Source organism: Neovison vison, chromosome 3, assembly GCF_020171115.1.
Source record: "Neovison vison isolate M4711 chromosome 3, ASM_NN_V1, whole genome shotgun sequence".
Taxonomy (NCBI): Eukaryota; Metazoa; Chordata; class Mammalia; order Carnivora; family Mustelidae; genus Neogale; species Neogale vison.
The window spans coordinates 147239566-147245716 of record NC_058093.1 but is presented as its reverse complement, the minus strand read 5'-3'; positions in this window follow the sequence as shown (position 1 = coordinate 147245716).

The window sequence follows — 6151 nt, the reverse complement described above, 5'->3', positions numbered from 1 at the left end:
AGAGGCAGAGGGACAAATTGAATTCGGTCTCCCAGCCCTGGCTCCTAGTCAAGGAGGGCCACCATGAGCCTCGACTACAACCATCTCCTCCAACTTCGGGAATTGGTGCCCCTACCAATGGCTTACTTCCCTCTGTCCCTCCCTCCCTCCTTGCCGGCCGCACAGGTTATGGTACAGAGACTGCTGCATTAACCCAAACACACTCAACCCCCATCAGAGCAACCTTGCTCTTAGAGAGCGCAGGTGACCGTCCCCAAAATCTGCTTGGGGGGAATCCCTGCCTCAAAACCATCTCCTGGCCTGCCTGGCTTTGAAAGTATATATTGGAGCAGCCCCGTCCAGGAGAAAGGGAAGGTGAGCCACAAACACAAACCCCAGAGATGACTTTCAACCTCCGAGCAGCCATACGGAGAGACAGTAAAAAGAAACAAATGAAATTAATTTTGAAAAGTATCTTGTATTTAACTCAAGATAGCTAAAATATTGTCATTGAAGGTGTGATCAGTAGAAAACATTTGAGATGAGATAGTTTACATTCTTTTTTTCATACGAGGTGTTTGAAATCCAGTATGTCTTCCACGTACAGCACATCTTAATTCAGATGAATCACGTTTATTTACATATTTTTAAGATTTTATTTATGTGAGAGAGAGAAAGAGAGCATGAGCAGGGGGAGCAGCAGATGGAGAGGGAGAAGCAGGATCCCTGCGATGTGAGGCTCGATCCCAGGACCCTGGGATCATGACCTGAGCCACTGGGTGCCCCTCAAATGAACCGTATTTAAAGTACTCAGTAGTCTTATGAGGCTGTTGGTTACCATGTTGGATGGCACATATGATGGGCCCAGGACACAATGCAAGTATCCCTGGGAAAAGGATTACCACACAACCCTGCTCAGGGATTGTTGCTCCAACTCTGACCCCTTGAAGGTCAGAGAGAACGAGGTTTTCACAAAACAGGATATGCAATGATTCGTTGTTGATCTTAGCAGAAAGAAGACAAGGCCAGGACAAGAAAAGCAATTCAAACTCATATAGGGCTGCTGCCACGACCTGATGCTGAGCAGGGGACCCACACTACAAACTTTCTGCCTGGGTCCGGGGTCCAGGACAGCAGGCTAGGGGGCTGCTAAGGGTATTTATACAGGACCGAGGGCCCCTGGTGAGCAGGACTTTGAGAAGAAGGAAGTGAGAAGGGGTGTCGTAGAGCCGTACAGAGAAGTGAGGAGAACTTCATGTGTGCCTTCCTCCCCGTTCGGCTGAGGCTGCCGGCTGACATCTCTGTGAGCCATAATCCCACACAGAGCACCTCTCCTCCCAGGAACATTCCACAGAGGCCATTACACCAGACTGCTATGGAAGCAGAATCTGTCAGGCAGTGCTTCCAAGTGCGGGGCCCGGGAAGAGATGGGCAGATCTTAACAGAGAACACCTTCTTGAAGAGATCAAAAGAACGCAAAGGACCTGGCGGGTCTCTAAGGGCCCTGCATTCTGAAGACTGTAATGATGGATCAGAGAAGGGATTGGTTCTTAGAGCCTAAAGGTTAAAATCTCAAGTGCCTCAGGGAAAAAAATCTATAAAATAAAAGGAACCCTGGGAATATTGGGCTCTCTGTGGTGGTGGGATGGTGGTGGTTTCTAAACAGCTCCACCGAACTCTCCAGCAACCTCTTTGAAACCCTAGTTCTTTGATAAGTGGTATGTACTTGGAAGAGGTTTTCTCTCTGCAGTTGCCCAAACATACTTGAATGCGCGCACTCAGCACACACACACACACACACACACACACACTCCACAGGGCAGCAGGAGGGATCCGGAGTCCTCGAGGCAGCCTTCCAACCTGCTGCAGGAGGTGATGGGCTACAGCGAATCACCCAGCAGAGAAGGGCGAAGCTCAGCTGGGTGACTCCTGTTCCCTGACAGAGTGAGCCTCCCGTGAAAGGGTCGTATTCAGAAGAACAAGGGAGTGTGCCTGGTGGGGCCCTAGTGGGGGCTGTGTTCGTCCTGGGGAGGGAGGAGTTAAGCTTTGAGGCCAGAAATAACTTCCATCACCTCACGGCACAGACCCAGCAGGAAAATCCCACAGTCGCCGGCCCCTGCCTTACAGTAAGCTGCACGTGACGCCTTGCCCACTGTGTTTTGCTACAAGATACCACACCTCGCTAAGCTGCATGTATTCCCTCAGCGCAGCCGGGGAAGGGCCAGAAGGAGAGTGGGTGCGTGAGCCGGAAATGAGGCAAGGGGGGGTGTCAGTTGGTGTTTTTTTGTTTGTTTGGTTGGTTGATTGGTTTAATTTTAATGGTTGTTTTCTGCCCAGCCATGAAAAAAAAAATTTACTGACTGTTGCTCTCATTACTTGAGAGAGATCACTATTAATGATCTCTTACTAAAGAACTCTGAGGGGGAAGGACATCCGGAAGCTGAACCCTCTGCCTTCAGCTGCCTCCCGCTGGCTACACCGAAGACTCCAGCTCTAGGACACTTAGAAGCAGAGAGGGTGAGATCTGGATGTCCCTGAGAGAGAACATAAACCATCCTCCCCCTCAGACTCCTCCCCATTCTAGTCAGAAGAGAAGGGCTTTCCTTGAAGCCAGGTGGGGACCGTCCTGAACCAACACTGGGGAAACCAAAAGATACCAGGCTTTGATTTCTTAGGCTGACTTCATTTATTGACATACATGTTTAAATCAGATTTAAGAAAAAGTCATGTGAAATCCAAAATGCTAGGCCAGCCTTTCCTTTTCTTGGGAAAGGTAAGAGCAAGGAGGTCAACCAAGAGTTATGTTGAAGCATAAACACAGATCTAGGTAGGTCAAAGGGCCTTTAAGATTAAACAGACTTGGGGATGCCTGGGTGGCTCAGTGGGTTAAGCCTCTGCCTTTGGCTCAGGTCATGATCTCAGGGTCCTGGGATCAAGCTCAGCATTGGGCTCTCTGCTCAGCAGGGAGCCTGCTTAGCCCTGTCTCTCAGCCTACTTGTAATCTCTCTCATTCTGTCAAATAAATAAATAAAATCTTAAATAAAAAAAGAAAAAGATTAAACAGACTTAACTGTGCATATTCTAGTATCTTCATGATAAAATCCTTTCTTTGTTTACTGAGAGTTAATGAGAAGCAACACTTACAAATAAGATAGGTTAACCATCTAAACAAGTAACCCTTGTTTAATACAGGAAATTGGGTTTGCTCTCTTAAGTCATACAATTTTTGTTTATGAAATTGAATCTGCTCACTAAAGTAATAAGCTCATTTGCTTTGAGTTCATTTAATCCAGGACTCTGCACATTGTATAGATTTTCTTGCTGGTCAGGAAAATCTCAGATCCCTGGGTTTAGTCTCCTCAGGCTTGTAAAGGGTTAGTAAATAAACTGTCACTCTGAGAGTTTTAAATCCAAACAGATCAAGATTTTCATTTTTCCCTAACAGAGTCCTAAGTATCTTGAATCGAATTTGACCCCAATATTAGAATAGCCCAAAGAAAGAGTTGCCAGAATTTCCACAATTTTTGAATGTTAGTCATTATTTCTTATCCATAAAGTTTGGGTGTAACTAAATTATATAAAATAGATACATGTTAAACTTGTAAACTGATCCTAATTCACATTGTGACAGGGGTACTTATTATCTGGAGAAGCACCCTGATATATAGAACAATGTATTATACTCAATTTTACTGTTTCTATATTTTTAAGATTTTTAATATTGCATATTACTTTTAAATCAGGGTCTCTGTTAGTGCTGTCTTTCCTTCTTCCCACAAATTCCTTTGTATAAAAGGCTCCATTGATCAGTGGCTACCGTGCCCACGAGCACAGCTCACCATGGGCTAACACCATACCATTTCCATCCACTGTCTCATTTTACCATCATGGGACCTTGGGTGGTAGGTTCTTCCTCCCATTTCACAGATGAAAACCCTGAGGCGCTGAGTGGTTATGTGACTTGATGAAGGTACCTGGCACAAAACCAGGTTTCCTGACACCAGCTCATGGGTCCTCCCAGCACACGTGATGTCGCCTTTGTGACTGAGCTGCTTTCTTTCTCCAAGGAGACCATGCCTGCTGATGTAGTCAGTCCATGCAAGCATGTCGAAAGGCCCTGGATTTCCTATCGCATTTTCGCCCGGGCAGAGGTATGTGCCTCTAGCCGCATGGCTTAGGAAATGACATTTTAACTCTCTGATCTACGTTTCTGAAAAACATTTTCTTCTTGCAGGGAGACATTTGGGCCATTACCTGGTTAACATTTGCAAAGTGCTGCTGGAAACTCATTAGCTTGAAAGGAACATGATTACAGTAATCACACTCAGAAACAGAAGGTGGGGTGTTAATTATTAACAAGAGATCGCCCAAAAGATACAACACAGAATTATTAACAGAGCCACTGGGGCCATTCAGACAGAATGAGAAGAGCCTATTGAAGCCGGCTCTGGAGCATAAAAAGCCACTGCTCGCTCTGAACACACCCAGACAAGAGCCCAGTGGGAGAAAACGACTAGCTCTTCTTGTTCAGTTACGATTCTCATTCTTATGAAAATGTATTGGGCCATTCTAAAGCCAACCACAGGTGCTAGTTTCATGCTCAGGCAAGACACCAGTATTAGCAGCTCCACAAATTCAATATTCTTTATTGAACCCCCCTGGTGGGCAAGGCTCAAGGCTACAGTCCTCAGGACGTGGGGAGGGAGAAAGAGGCAGAGCTGACTCTAGGACTACAATCTCTCATTGGGGAGGATCAAGATGACATTCCGATCCCACACTGAAAGCCAGGATGGACCTCGCTGGAGACCTGGGCAGCATTGAGAAAAGAAGGAATGGGAACCAGAGAGCTGGTTGGAGGTCAGGAGCAAAATTAACCAACATTTCCTGAGCATCTTCTATGTGCCAAGCACTATGCAAATTGAATCTTTGTAGCATGCCACCACTATGGGTAGGATTATTATGTCCATCTCACTGATCAGCAAACTGAGGCTTGGAAGGCTGCCTTCCCAAGTTCATACCAGTAAGTGGCAAAGCCAGATTCACAATGAGGAGGGCCTGATCAGGACCCATCTTCCCATCTTCCTAATTGTTCTGCTCTACCTCTGAAAAAGAAGGACACTCGGAATGGTCTATCCACCCAGCGAATGGTGGATAGAAACAAGCAAAAGGAGGGTGAAGCATTCCAGGTAGGAGGAATTTAGGAAGAGCCAAGGGAAAACACAAGTTGGTGTCCGTTATGAAGAATCTTACGTGTCAGGCTTGGGAGTCTGCTTAACCCAATAATTTAAAGGGGCCTTTGCAATATCAAACTCTCTCTCTTCAGTAAACTGGGATGCACTGAGTTTCTCTAGAACCCGAGTTTTTTCTAAGAGCGTTTAACACATAAATAAAAACAGGAACAAAAGACTTATTCTCCTATGGTCATACCAAAAGAATGTAAAGTCAGTAACATAAATACAATGACAATCAACCGTAAGTCACTTTATTTGTCATCAGTAGGCTAAAATGACAATGTCACAAAAGGACAAAGGCAAACACATGCTACTGAGAGTGAGCGAAAACCATCCCAGGCTCTCCGAAGCACGCCGCCCTACACACCAATAAGCAGCACGCCCCTGACACACCAATACAGAGTCTATTTTTATTTTATTTATTTATTTTATTTTTTTTAAAGATTTTATTTATTTATTTGACAGAGAGAGATCACAAGTAGGCAGAGAGGCAGGCAGAGAGAGAGGAATGGAAGCAGGCTCCCTGCTGAGCAGAGAGCCCGATGCGGGACTCGATCCCAGGACCCTGAGATCATGACCTGAGCCGAAGGCAGCAGCTTAACACACTGAGCCACTCAGGCGCCCCCCCATTTTTATTTTAAAGAGCATTTTTGCATGTGTTCTATGATTGCAAAAGTAATACATGCTTATTGCTGAAAACCTGGAAAATGCAGAAAAGCTCAAATACATATTTGCCTTATTTCTAGCACTATCTGCTAGCTGTCCACACAGCTACTATTTCTCTCCTTGTAAAACACACTCATGCTTTTTATAACTCAACAATACGGACCAGAATTCCACTGGATTCTGTTCACAGTGCTGATTACTTGTTCGATTTTCTACTTCCTTCTTTGTCTTTCTCTTCTTTCTCCTTCCCTTTAAGAAAGGTCCCTCTCTCTGCC